Raw genomic sequence first — 15,460 nt, forward strand, 5'->3', positions numbered from 1 at the left:
GCCTCACCAGCACCTGTTGTTTGTTGATCTGTTTATGATGGCCATTCTGACTGATGTGAGTTGGTACCTCATTGTGGTTTTGATCTGCATTTCTCTGATGGCTAGTGATGCTGAGCAACCTTTCAAATGTCTCCGGGCCCTCTGTATCTCTTTCTTGGAAAAGCGTCTGCCCAAGTCCTTTGCCCATTTTTTGATTGGAACATTTGTCTTCTTGGAGTAGAGTCAAGTGAATTCTTTATATATCTTGGAGATCAGACCTCTATCTGATGTATCATTAGCGAATATATTTTCCCATATGATTGGCTCCCTTTTCATTTTGCTGATGTTTTCTTTTGCCATGCAGAAGCTTTTTATTTTGATGCGGCCCCACTTCTTCATTCTTTCCTTTATGTCCCTTGCTTTAGGAGACATTTCAGTGAAAATATTGCTGCATGGGATATCTGAGAGTTTCCTTGGCCAGGAAAGTTTCTGTTGAGAAATCAGCAGACAGCTTTATGGAAAAGCAGTTTTTTATAAGACTGTCCAATGATTTCTCAACATAAAAAAAAAAAAAACACCTGCTTTTTTTCTTGCTACTTTTAAATTCTCTCTTTGTCTTTAAACTTTGGCATTTTAATTATGATGTGTTTTACTGTGGGCCTCTTTGTTCTGCTATTGTTTGTGACTCTCTGCCCTTTCTGAGTTTATATATCTTTTTCTTTCACCAGGTTAAGAAAGTTTTCCATCATTATTTTTTCAAATAGGTTTTCAATCCCTTCCTTTCTCTCTGCTTCTTCTGGTACCGCTATCATGTGAATGTTGTCACCTTTAATGTTGTCCAGAAGTCCCCTAAATTATCCTCGTTTTTAAAATTCCATTTCATTTTACTGTTCTGATTGGTTGTTTTCTAATACCTTATCTCTAATATCGCTGATCAGATCCTCTTCTTCTTTTAATCTGTTGATTCCCTCCAATGTATTCTTCATTTACGTTATTGTATCCTTTATATCTGTGTTTATTTTTTAAAGTTTTTTCTCTATTTCAATTTTTGTGTTACCTATCTCTTTTTTGAAGTTCTCAATGAGATCACTGAGTATCTTTATAGCCAGATGAACTCTGCATCTGGTAGATTTCTTACCTCCATTTTGTTTAGTACTTTTTCTGGAGTTTTGTCCTGTTCTTTCATTTTTGATACATTCCTTTGTCTTCTCATTTTGGCTGACGCCCTGTGTTTGATTCTTTTGGGAGTATATAATTCTTTTTTATTAAATTTATTGGGGCAACTTTGGTAATAAGATTATATATAATTCAAGCGCATATTTCTATGATACATGATCTGTATATTGCATTGTGTGCTCACCATCCAAAGTCAAATCATCTTCCATTACCATATATTTGACCACCTTTACTCTTTATACCCTTCTGTCCCCCTTCCCTTTGTAACCACCATGCTGTTGTCTGTGTCTATAGTTTTTGTTTGTTTGTCTTACTTGCTTTTTGTTTTCAGTTTTATATCCCTCACATCAGTGATATCATATGTCTGACTTATTTCACTTAACATGATTTTCTCAAGGACTATCCATGTTGTTGCAAATGGCAGTATTTCATCTTTTCTTATGGCTGAGTTTCATTGTGTATATGTACCTCTGTTTGCTTCCATGTCATCCAGTCCGGGCAGAATTTCATTATGTAGGATGTGTCCTGTGGGGCCCAGTAGGACAATCTGCCTGGCTGCCTGAGCTGGGTGATTCAGGGATGCACCTTGTCTGGGCTGTGTGTACCCTCTTATTGTAGTGAGCCTAAATTGCTGTTGCAATGTCAGTGGGACAAATTGCCCCTCAGGCTGAACTGTCTGTGAAGAATGGCCATAACTACAGTGAACGAGCTGTTGTTCAGGGGCTGGCCTCATGGGGCAATGTTCATTTTAGCAGGACTATCGTGCCTGCCAAGTCCACCCTTTGGGTATGTTGTTTGTGGTGCTCATTGGATCATGCTTCAGAGTGGTCGAAATATTGCCATGAGGTGTGTTGGTTCTGAGGCCACTTGGGAGGGGAACTAGTGCAGACCAATATCAGCTGCTGCCTGTGCCCAGCCCAGAGTCACCTGGTAGGAATTACAAAGTGATCTGCAGATGGTTGCCACCAAAGCTGGACTTGCTGGTGCCTGGGGGAAGCTTAGCTAGGAACCAAGCCTGGCTACTGATAGTGTTGGGCTTGGGACCACTTAACAAGAAGTACAGGTAATACCAAGGCCATAAACTGCAAGTTTGGGGGTTTTTGAAGCTTTAAGATATTTTAGGAAAGTCTGCAGTGTGAGCCAGGAGAGGCCATATTTGTGTACAATATACTAGTAGAAGTTCTGGCAGGCATACAAGTTGGGTGGAGCAAGGTCTCAGGGAATCACAAGCCTGGGATGGAAGTTGTTATCCAGGTTAATGGAACACTCGGATTTAGTGCCTGCCTGCCCCTGCTGGTGGGGTACAAGGAAAGATCAACAAAGAAACAATGGTACCTGTCAGCATTGCTGTCCCAGAGTAAGTTCTCTTGACCCCTGCCCCTCCAGCCTTTGCCCTGAAACTACTTACTTAATTTAATTCATCCCTGTATGTTCTGGTGTTTTTTGAGCAGCTTCCACAAAGGTGGAGCTCAGAGTGAGTGAGTTCATGCATGCTCCTTACAAGAATCTAATGCCTGATAATCTGAGGCAAAGTTGAGGTGGTATTGGTAGCACTGGGGAGTGGCTACAAATACAGATTATCATTAGCAGAGAGGTTTGACTGCACAGAGACCATAATAAATCAATTGCTTGCAGACTCATGTCAAAACCCTTTCAGTGAGTAGTAAGTGACAATTAAGGTGCATCTGGTGGCAGGCTTTATAGTGGCAAGTGAGTTGATGTACTTCAATTGTACAGCTGCATCTGGTAGCAGGCTTTAAGTTAGAATCTGACACTTATTTTAGTCCACCCAGTATTTTAATTACCACTTCTATCCATACTTCTTTCCGGCACTGTGCATTGTCTCAGTCATGCTTTTGGTAAGCCCACAAGCTATCCCTAGCCAAAATGAGTAAAAAACAAATATTGCTGGAGAGCTTTTCTGAAAAAGGGGAAAGGCCCAATGACAAAACAGCAGAAGGCTCTAAGACTGCCAAAAAGAAAAAAGAAAAAAAAAAAGGAAGACTGCATTTAAAAGAAAATACCAAGAGTCCCATTTAAATTACAGGTTCACTGCAACAGGTTATTCACATTCTCCAAGCCTGCTTTGTATAATATGTGGCAACTAGGTATCCAACAAAGCCATGAAAACTTTAAAACTATTTTGCCACAGGAAGACCACACACGCTGCGTTAAAAGAGAATCTTGTAGGGTTTTCAAAATAAAAAACATGACTGTGAACACTAAGAACAGAAGCAATTACTGAAGGCCACTACCTCACCAAATGTGTCTGGACTGAGAGCATCATTCTTAGTGGCTAACCACATTGCTAAAGCTAAGAAGCCCTTCACTGTTGGTGAAGAGTTGATCCTACCTGCTGCTAAGGCTTGTTGTGAACTTTTAGGAGAGGCTGCAGTTCAATAGGTGGCATGTGTCCCTCTTTTAGCTAGCACCATAACTAAACGAATTGATGAAATAGCAAAGGATATTGAGGCACAATTCTTAGAAAGGATTAATGAGTCACCATCGTATACAAATCATGTTGACAAGTCAACTGATGTTGACAACAAGAGAGCAATGATTGTTTTTGTGTGGTATATTTTTCAGGGTGATGTACATAAAGATATGTTATATACATTTTAGTCACCAACTAACACCACACCTGCATAACTATTCATGTCTTTGAATGATTACATATCAGGAAAACTGAATTACTCATTTTGTGTCAGTATATGCACGGATGGAATGGTTGCTATGACTGGACATCTTTCTGGCTTCACTACTTGTGTCAAAGAGGTTGCTTCTGAATGTAAGTCTATGCACTGTGTCATCCATAGAGAAATGCTGGCTAGCTGAAAAATGTCACCTGAACTTAACAATGTTTTACACAATGTGTTTAAAATTATCAACTTTAATATGTACATATTAAAGTACATACCCTTAACACATGTTCACAGAGCTCTGTTAGGAGATGGGTGCAAAGCACACACATCTTCTTTTACACTCAGAAGTGAGGTGGTTTTCTCAAGGTAGATCACTGGCCAGAGTTTTTGAGTTATGAGAGCCACTCCAGATATTTCTTTTATGGAAACAGTCCCCACTGGCAACACATTTCAGTGAACCAGAATGGGCTGAAAAACTTGCTTACTTGTGTGACATATTCAACCTGCTCAATGAATTCAGTCTTTCACTTCAGGGGAGAACTGTGTTCAAGTTGTCAGATAACATGGTTGCATTTAAAGCCAAACTGGAATTATGGGGGTGATGGGTAAACATTTGGATTTTTGACATGTTTCAAACCTTAGCAGAGATTTTGAGAGATTGAGCCAGGGCTGTCTTTCTCCCAGCTGGTGCATAATCATCTATCTTAGTTGCCAAGAGTTTAAACATTACTTACCACAAAAGACCCCCAAACTGGGAAAGAATTGATTTGTGACCCATTTGTAAATAAGCCAGGTGAATCAACTTTGTCCATGCTAAAAGAGGACCAACATCTTGAAACTGCAAATGATGGTGGCTTTAAAAGTATGTTTGAGACAATCTCCATACATTTTGGATTAAAGTCAAAGCAGGATGTCCTGAGATTGCCACAAAAGCACTGAAAAGCCTGCTTCCATTTCTAACATCCTATCTTTGTGAAGCAGGGTTTCCTGCAGTGACAGCAACCAAAATGAGATTATGGAGTAAACTAGACATAAGCACACACTTTGGATGTCACCGCCTCCCATCACCCCCAGATGGGACCATCTACTTGCAGGAAAACAAGCTCATGGTTCCCACAATTCAGCATCATGATGAGCTGTATAATTATTTCATTATATATTACAATGTAATATTAATAGAAATAAAGTGCACAATAAATGTAATACCCTTGAATCATCCCAAAACCATCCCGCCACCAATCCATGGAAAAATTGTCTTCTACAAACTGGTCCCTGGTGCCAAAATTTTGGGGACCACTGCTTTAAGAGAAATGAATGTGTAAGTGAATTAGGAGATCCAAGATGGTAGTGGAGTAAGTAGAAGCTACATTAACGTCCTCCCAGGACCAATCTGGAATCACAGCTAAATTTTAGAGAAATCACCCTGAATAACCAACTGAACACTAGATGGAGAGAACGCTTATAACCACAGACAGACAGAAGAAACTCGTCACCACAACGTGACTGGGAGTGCATATATGTGAGAGGGCAGGCTTGGCTCCTCCAAACAGCAGCTGAAGATCCAGAGGGATAGTTCCATGGCTAGGGGGGTTCTCTGAGAAGTGTAGAGAATAAACCCCAAGCTGGGCTCCCAGTCCGCAGCACCAGAGCCAGAAAGGAACCCAGATATGATCCAGCTGTGAAAAGCAGCAGTGTTTCTGTCTTCCAGGGTGACATCTGGAGACTCTGAGAGCCACTTAAAGAGCCAATGTACAAAATTTCATTTCCAGGCACTTACCCTGGGCTCTGGCAGAGGGAGGGCAGAGTGGACTAGGGATGCTTCCAGAGACTCTGGGTCGGGTGGCTTGGGGGAGAGAACTGAAGGAACAGGCACCAGGGTCCTGTGATGAGTCATTCCCCATATGGCACGAGCCATTACTCTCAGGCAGAACACTCCTTTCTGAATGACATCAGCCTAAGGGAAAGCAAGAACTCCCACCCACAGGAATTACTCTGCCCCACCCTGTGGAGTTTAAGCCAGGCTGCTGATTATAGCTTGATTAGTTTAACAGCTGCTCAGTTTAGCGGCTGATTGGCTTAACAACTAAGGCACAAAAATACAAAGAAGCAGCCAAAATTGGAAGACAAAGAAACAGACCCCAATTGAAAGAACAAGAGAATTCTCCCAAAGAAGAACTACATGAAATGGAGGCAAGCAATTTATCAGATAGAGAGTTTACAGTAGTGATTATAAGGACACTCAAAAGCATGGAAAAAGACATAAACCATTTAAAAAAGAACCAGTCATAGATAAAGAATGCAATATCTGAAATAAATAGTACACTGGAAGGAATAAACAGTAGGTTAGATGAGGCAGAGGACTGCATCAGTGATTTGGAAGACAAGGTAGAAAAAAGTACCCAGACAAAGCAGCAAAAAGAACAAAGACTTTTAAAAAATGAAGGGGGGCTATCCAAAACAGTAGAAGAATAGCTGGCAGCTCTATTCATCTGCTCTCAGACATGGACTGGATCTGAAATCAGAACAACAGAGCAGAGAGTGAATCAAAGTGTCTGTGAGAGAGCATGTACAGATGAGAGTGTGGGCAGTGCACTAAGGAGTATGCAAGAACCAGCCCAACTGTGGGCACTAAGGGACTGATGGCCCAGGCTTTCTATGTGGACCAGGAGCTTTCTAGGGCAATTGCTACTGCTGTCTAGCCCAGCACTACTGGCTGCACAGAGTCAAGGCAACTGTGCATCATCTCAGGACCCATGAACTACCATGGTTGGGAGAGAAGGCCTAGTAGGTGCAGGCTCCAGAAACAGCATGGCAGGAACAGGCATATCCATGGCTGAAGACCTCTGGAGGGAGCAGGGACAGCATGCCATCACCGCCACATGTAGTATAGCTGAGGGGATCTTCCCAATGCCATCTGGGAAAGATTCAGAGAGAAACTTTGCCTAAAATTGTTGGAGACCCTGTAAGTAGGTGGCCAGCCCTGACCATGAGAGACTGTGATTTTTGGAGTGAGGAATTACATGGAGAACAGGATCTCCAGCGATCAGTGGTACAGCATGGGGGCCATACAGAAACTTTTTTAAACGGGAAACTGAGGCATGACCTGAGGCTCAGCAGGACCCTGAGCTGTCACACCTGTGCCCATGGGTGGGGTGCAGTAGCTTGGCTAACCAAAAACTCAGAGACAAAGAATACACTTAAGGGGCCCAACAAGGCATGGCTTACAAGCAGAGGGCAGTGCAGACTGGAGAATTCAGGCCAAAACTTCTCCTTGAATTTGCCTTGTCTCTATTCCAGGCTCACTTCTGGAAGGCATGAGCTGAATTTCTGAGATATGCTCCAGTCAACAGGAGCCTTTCACAGACAGGCAAACCCAACCCCTACTTGAAGGATTATAGGCTCAGTGGCAAGGCCAGCCCAAGAGTTTTCTGCTGCATGCATTTCCTCAGGAGAAAGGAGAAAAACCACTGATAGCAGCCTTTGCAGGACACTATTTGCTACCCAGCTCCTTGGGCCCAATTTACTAAACCCAGCAGAGCAGAGAAAATAGACACAGACACTACTTTTCTCTTGTAAAGCTGTTCAACATTCATTTCATATCCTTCAAGTCTGGGCATAATATAGCACCAAGTTTTATAATATAGTTTATTTAAAATCTCATATATTGCTCTATCCTTCTCTTACTCCATTGACCTCCTTCCTCCCCCTTCATATTTTTGTTTTAAACTCTATTTTCTCCCTTGCTATGACTGCTTTCTATTCTGTACTATTAATATTGCTCCTCCCTCCAGCCTCTCAAAACAATTTGTAATTGTCATTAGTCATCTCACATTCCTTCTCCCATTCTTAAAAATACCCTTACTCTCTCTACCTTTATCGATCTTTACTCATAGGTTATCAAAAAGGTGGTTGTTGTTACAGGTCTTCAATCTTATTTCTACACAGTGAATGTCTTTGTATTTCAAATCTCAAATTTCGCTACTCCAAAGATCAAGAAGACTCTCTTACTCCATTTTGCCTTCCTCCCAACCTTTCCTTTTTTTTGTTTTACACATTATTTTTTCTTGTCTTAACCAGATCATCCTGCACTCTTATTATTCCTTCTCCCTCTCTCCTCTCAAAACAACAGCTCTTTCCCCTAAACATGTCTTAAGCTCTCCCTTCTTTCCTTTTGCTCTCTTATTCCCATTCTACCTATATAAATCTTAGCTCATTGGTTGTTGATATTCCTGTGGTGGAGCATTTTCTGCAATAAGATCCAAATTATTTTACATATATTTTGTTGTTGTTGTTTCTTCTCTCACTAGATATATACAAACAAATATATTTTCTTTCAGTTTCAATTTTAACCTAATACTATATGCTTCTTTTACTCTTACTCCATTCCAACTTCCCTCCTCCCTTTTTTTAAAATACAAACACAGGTTTAGTTTCAACAAATAATAAAGTAACAATTAAAATAACACATCATTGTCACAATCAGATTAATAAGTATTAAAAATATTGGTAATATTGGTGACTGTAAAGGAACTAGGTATTCATAGACTCTTTTTCTTCATCTTCTTCAAGCAGTCCCTTTAGCATATTTTGCTGTGCTGATTTGGTAGAGGTGTATTCTTTTAGCCTTCTTTTGTCTGAGAAGCTCCTTATTTCACCTTCCATTTTAATTGAGAGCCTTGCTGGGTAGAGCAGCCTTGGTTGCAGGACTTTGCTTTTCATGACTTGGAATATTTCTTGCCATTCTCTTCTGGCTTACAGTGTTTCTGCTGAGATGTCAGCTGTTAGCCATACAAGGCTCCCTTATATGTTACTACCTTTTACTCCCTTGCTGTCTTTAGATTCTCTCTTTGTCTTTGATAGTTGCTGTTTTAATGATGATGTGTCTCAGAGTGGGCCTTTTTGGGTTCCTCCTGAATGGGAGCCTCTGTGCTTCCTGAACATGAGTGACTTTTTCTCTCCTCCAATTAGGGAAGTTTTCCATCATTATTTTTTAAAGCAGGTTCTCTATTCCTTCTTCCTCTTCTCCTTCTGGTATCCCTATTATATGGATATTATTTGGTTCAGGTTGTCCTGCATTTCCCTAAACGCTTCTTCATTCTTTCTGAGTCTTTTTTCATTTTCTTACTCTTTCTGAGAGCTTTTTTCTACCTTATTCTCCAGTTCGTTGATTCATTCCTCTGCTTCATCTAGCCTACTTTTGATTCTTTCTACCGTATTCTTCAATTCAGAAATTGTATTCTTCATTTCTTCTTGTGTCTTATTGATAGTTTCTATGTCCTTTTTCATGCTGATATAGTTTGCAGTAAGTTCCTCATAGTTTCCCTGTAGATTTTTGTAATTTTCCCTGAGCTCAAAGAGCTCATTGAGCTTCCCTAGAACCACTGTTTTGAAGTCAACATCTGATAGTTTGCTTGCCGCTATTTCACTTAGTTCTCTTTTTGGGGATTCCTGCTTTCCCTTTGACTTGGGGTGTGAGGATAGTGTTTCTTTGTCTTCCCATTAATTGTGAGACTGTTCTTTTTTGCTTGTGCTTCTTAAATTGATCTGTCTTGACTTCCTGACTTTTTGGTGTGAACCTCTATCGTAGGAGACCACTTTTTGTTATTCTGGAAATACCTCTGGTGATGTCAGATGTTGACCTTGTCTGACCTTAGGCAGTCTGTTTGAGACTTCCAGAAACCTACTGTCTGTGGCTGTCTCCTTCAGCTGTTAATCTAGTCACTCTGCACTCAGAAGGTCTGCTTAGACACCACAAGGTGGGGCAGAGTCCATCCTGGGGGCCAGACTATTGCATCCTCTCATGCTGTTGCCTCTCAAGGGAGTGGTCTGCCTGAGCAAGATGGCTGCTGCTGTATGGGGGCAGAGTCAGCACTGGGATCCTGATGGCCACTCTCTCATTTCTTTCCCCAAAGCCCTCTTTCCTAGTCTCTCCTCAGGTGTCTCCAGCCCACTCTGCCCCTGCCCTTGCCGGAGCCCAGGGAAAAGTGGCTGCAAATAAAAATTTATGTGTTCGCCCTTTAAATGTCTCTTTGAGTCTCCAGCTGTCCATCTCTAGCAGAGAGAAACCCTGCTGCTTTTTGCAGCTGGCTGTTATCTGTGTACTTTTGGGGCTCTGGGCCTGTAGGTTGGGGATCCCCACTTATGATTTAGACCCCACTCTTTTCAGGGGACTCCAACTGGTCATTTCAATATTCTTCTGGTGCTACCTCCCTTGCATGCCCCACCCACCTTCTTGAGTCTCTACCACACTCCTTACCAGTTATGTTATGCTAAAGTTGATTCTTCTGTCTGTCCAAGGTTATAAGGTTCCTCTCTCACTATTGTTCTGTTGTTTGTTCCAGGTGATTTCTCCACAATTTAGTTGTAATCCCAGATTTGTCCTGGGAAGAGGTCAGTGTGACTTCCACTCACTCCTCCGCCATCTTGATTCTCCTCCCTCCTCCCCCTTTTTTTAACGAATTAAATTGTATTTTCTTTCCCACTTTGCCTTGTCTCTATTCCCTATTCTTATTGTAGTCTCTACCTCTATCCCCCTCTAACCTCTTTTCTTTCACTTAGTCATTTCATATTCATTCTTCCTCTCTAAAACAGTCCTAATCCTCTTACATCTTTATTAGTATTAGTACACTGGCTGTTGATAGAGTAATAGTAGGTGTAGGTTATCTTTGCAGGTGTGGGTCTGTTTTCTGGGCTGTTTGTTGTTCTGACAGCACCTATACACAGTATACAAGAACAGTGCGTGGAGTGACCCTCTGTCAGTCAGTCAGAGGGAAGTGCTCACCAAAGACAAGATCCAACAAGAAATAAAATCCAATTACAACCAGAGAGCCCCCATAAGAGGCATAAAGGGCAATGCAAGAGCATCCAGCTCAGGTGATCAAGGAGACTGCATCACTGGTCCCACACATCTCCTACAACAGCAGATCACACCATGAAGACAAGGGGCCAAAGCAGTTAAATCTAACATACAAAAACAAACAAGAAGAATCACTTAAAATTAGAAGACAAAGAAACAAACCCCAATCAAAAAGAAAGGAGGAATCCCCAGAAAGACTGTTAAATATAATTGAGGCAACCAAACTATCAGACATCAAGCTCAGAATAATGGCGATAGGGACACCAAAGAGTTCTTTGAAGAGAACTTCAAAGAACTACAGAGATGCTCCAAGAAATTTGAAGGAGATTTTAACACCCCACTGTCAACAATGGATAGAGCTCCCAAACAAATAATCAACAAAGATATTGTGGCACTGAAGGATACCATAGTTTAAATGGACTTAAATGATATAGATAGAACCATTTTCCCAAAGAAGCGAAATATACATTCTTTCCAAATGCACATGGAATGATCCCAAGGAAAGGTCACATGATAGGACACAAAACAAGCCTCAACAATTCATGAATATCGAAGTCATATCAAGCACTTTCTCAGATCACAATGGCTTAAAACTAGAAAATAACGTTAAGGAAAAAACTAAAAAACAATCAAATTCATGGAGATTGAATACCATGTTATTAAACAATGTGTGGGTTAACAGTGAGATCAAAAAAGAAATCAAAAAGTTTCTGGAAACAAATGAAAATGAACATACAACCTAGGGAACACCATGAAGGCAGTCCTGAGATGGAAGTTCATAGCAATACAGGCCTACCTAAGAAAGATAGAAACATTTCAAAAAAACAACCTAACATTACATCTACAAGAACTGGAGGAACAACAACAAACAATGCCCAGAGCTAGAAGAAGGAATGAAATTATCAAGAGCAGAGCAGGATTAAATGACATAGAGATTAAAAGAATAATTCAAAAGATCAATAAATCCAGGGCTGCATCTTTGAAAAGATAAACATAATTGACAAACCTTTAAGCAGACTCATAAAAAAAAAAGGGTGAGGACCCAAATAAATAATATCAGAAATGAAAGAGGAGAAATAACAACTGACACCAAAGAAATACAAAGGACTGTAATAAAATATTATAAACAGCTACCGTATTTTGCCATGGATAATGCACACCCATGTTTTTGGCCCAAACTTGCAGGAAAAAAAATCTTTTGTTTTAATTTTTTTTAATTAATTAATTTATTTTTTCAAATACATTTGTCTCTGCCTACCCTCCACCACTTTCCCTTGCCCCCTCCCTCCCTCCCTCCCTCCCTCAACTCTTCCCCTTTGGTTTTGTCCATGAGTCCTTGCTATATGTTCCTTGACTTTCCCCTTCCCTTCCTTTTCCCCTACTCCTCCTCCCTCCTTCCCTCTTGTCTCTGTTTTAATGTTTTAATTCAACTTTTTACTTATTTAAATTTATATACTTGTTTTTTGTATTATAAAGGAATTTTAGCATTTATTTTTTAACATACTATGGAACAAGGAATTTTATGTAACAAATAATTACAGAACACAAGAACGGATACAAGGTATTTCAGGATCTACCCATTTAAAATGCACATCCTTATTTATCCCTCAAAAATTCGGGCAGAAAGTGTGCATTACACATGGCAAACTAAGGTGCATTCCAACAAACTGGACAACCTGGATGAAATGGATAAATTCCTAGAAACATACAATCTTCCAAAACTAAATCAGGAAGAATACCAAAATCTGAATAAACAGACTACTCCTAGTGAAACTGAAGCAGTAATCAAAAAACTCCCAACAAATAAAAGGTCTGGACCAGATGGCTTCACAGAGGAATTTTACCAAACATTCCAAAAAGAACTAACACCTATCCTTTTCAAACTATTTCAAAAAATTCAAGAGAAAGGAAGGCCACTGCACTCATTTTATGAAGCCAGCATTATTGTAATTCCTAAACCAGATAAACACATTATAAAAAAAGAAAATTATAGGTCAAAATCTCTGATGAACACAGGCACTAATATCCTCAACAAAGTATTAACAAACCAAATACAGCAATGCATCAGAAAGATCATACACCATGATCAAGTAGACTTTATTACTGGACTACAAGTTTGGTATGACACTCACAAATAAATAAATGTGATTCACCATATAAACAAAATGAAGGACAAAAACCACAGGACATATCAATAGATGCAGAAGAAGCATTTGATAAAATCCAGTACCCATATATGATAAAAACTCTCAGCAAAGGGGGAATAGAGGGAACATACCAAACCATAATAAAGGCCATATATGACAAACCCACTGCCAGAATCATACTCAATAGCCAAAAACTAGAAGCATTCCCCTTAAAGTCAGGAACAAGATGGATGTCTGCTTTCACCTGTCTTTTCAACAAAGTACCAGAAGTCCTAGCCACGGCAATCAGAGGAGAAGAAAAAATAAAAGACATCCAAATTGGAAAGTAAATAGTAAAACTATATTTTCAGGTGACATGATACTGTACATGGAGAACTCCAAAGATTCCACTAATAAACTACTAGAACTGATAAATGAATTCAGCACAATAGCAGGATACAAAATTAATATCCAGAATCTGTTGCATTTTTATATGCCAATAATGAACAGAGAAATAAAGAAAACAAACCCATTCACAATTACTTCAAAAAGAATAAAATGTCTAGGAATAAACCTAACCAAGGAGGTAAAAGACCTGTACTTGGAAAATTATAAGACACTAAAAAAAAAAAACCTGAAGATACAAAAAAGTAAAAATATATACCGTGTTCATGGATAGGAAAAATTAACATCATTAAAATAGCCATGCTACCAAAAGCAACCTATCTATTCAATACAATTTCTATCAAGATATCAATGACATATTTCACAGAACTAGAACAAATATTTTAAAAATTTATATGGAATCACAAAAGGCCCTGCATAGCAACAGCAATCCTGAGAAAGAAGAACAAAGTTGGAGGAATGATGCTAGGTACAAGGCCATAGTAATCAAAACAGCTCAGTACTAGCATAAAAGCAGACACATATATCAAAGGAACAGAATAGAGAGCCCAGATATAAACCCACACCTTTACAGTCAATTAATATTCAACAGAGGAAACAAGCACATTCAATGGGCTAAAGATAGTTCATTAAATAAATGGTGGTTGGAAAATCTGAAAAATGAAACTAGATCACCTTCTTACAGTACCACACACAAGAATAAATTCAAAATGGATTGAAGACTTAAATGTTAGACCCAAAACCAAAAAAATCCTAGAAGAAAACAGGCAGAAAAATCTCGAGCATTGCTCTTAGAAATATTTTATCGGATATATCTCCCCCGGCAAAGGAAACAAAAAAAAAAATAAACAAATGGGATTACATCAAACTAAAATGTTTGTACAGCAAAGGACATCATCAACAAAATAAAAAGACAACCCATAGAATGGTCGAACATATTTGCCAATACATCTGATAAGGGGTTTATATCCAAAATTTACAAAGTACTTATAAAACACAACACCAAAAAAATCAAACAACCCAATTAAAAAAATGTGCAAAGGACCTGAATAGAAGCTTCTCCAAAGAGGACATAGAGATGGACAATAGACACATGAAAAGATGCTCAACATCACTAATCATAAGAAAATGCAAATTAAAACCACATGAGATATCATCTCACACCTGTCAGAATGGCTATTATCAATAAATAAATAGACAATAAGTGCTGGCAAGGATGTGGAGAAAGGGGAATCCTTTTGCACTGTTGGTGGGAATGTACTAATATTGGTGCAGTGACTGTGAAGAGCAGTATGGAGATACGTAAAACAATTAAAAATGGATCTCCATTTTGACCTAGCGATCCCACTTCTGGGAATATATCCAAATGGACCCAAAATATTAATCCAAAAGAACATAAACACACCCCTATGTTCATTGCAGCATTATTTACAACTGCCAAGATATGGAAGCAACCCAAGTGTCCATCAATAGATGAGTATAAAACAACCCTGAGACATTTACACAATGGAATACTACTAGGCTGTAAAAAGAAAATTTTACCTTTTGTGACAGTATGGATGTACCTGGAGAACATTATGCTAAGTGAAATAATCCAGTCAGAGAAAGACAAACATCATATGATTTCACTCATATGTGGACAATAATAAACTGAACTAAAAAGGAAAATGGGGACATACTCAGACGGAGAGAGCTGGATGACATTGCTAGTGGTGGTTGGAGTTGGGTGGGGAGGTTAGAGGGTGGCGGGATTGAGCAAAAAGGAAAAAGGACTCTCGGACATTGAAAACAGTGTGGTAATTGATGAGGGGAGGGGGGATAAGGGGACTAAAAGGTAATGTAAAAAAATAAAGACTAAATTAAAATGTTTTAAAAAATAAAGTGAATTAGATTTTAAAAGAGAGAAAAATGAATGTCTAGAATTTCAGCAGCCCTCCCTCTCACTCAACCATAGTCCTTGCTGTTTTTCACAGCCAGATATTATGAAAATTCCTTTTTCTGTCACTGGATCCCTGGGCTGGAGAGCCTGATGTGGTCCAGAAACCCCTCACTTTTCAGGAGATCCTCTGTAACCAATATATCCCTCCCTCCCATTTCTTAACCACAACATCTTGGGTGTGGATCTCATAGCAGTCCTTCCTACCAATTGTGACATGGCTTCTTTTTTATATCCGTAATTAGGAATTCTGTTTAGCTAGTGTTCAGGTGATTCACAATGATGGTTGTTCTGGAATATCATTGTAATTTTGATGTAGTCTTGGGAGGAAATGAGCACA

The 15,460-nt window shown here is 39.5% G+C and overlaps 1 pseudogene; it reads left to right on the forward strand.

The window, feature by feature from the left end:
* Window positions 1-10,732, forward strand: part of LOC129085588 (60S ribosome subunit biogenesis protein NIP7 homolog) — a 29,159-nt pseudogene extending 18,427 nt beyond the window's left edge.
* Window positions 10,733-15,460: the final 4,728 nt, after the last annotated feature.

This window comes from Pteronotus mesoamericanus, unplaced genomic scaffold, assembly GCF_021234165.1.
Source record: "Pteronotus mesoamericanus isolate MK-2021 breed Mesoamerican mustached bat unplaced genomic scaffold, CSHL_Meso_final scaffold_31, whole genome shotgun sequence".
Taxonomy (NCBI): domain Eukaryota; kingdom Metazoa; phylum Chordata; class Mammalia; order Chiroptera; family Mormoopidae; genus Pteronotus; species Pteronotus mesoamericanus.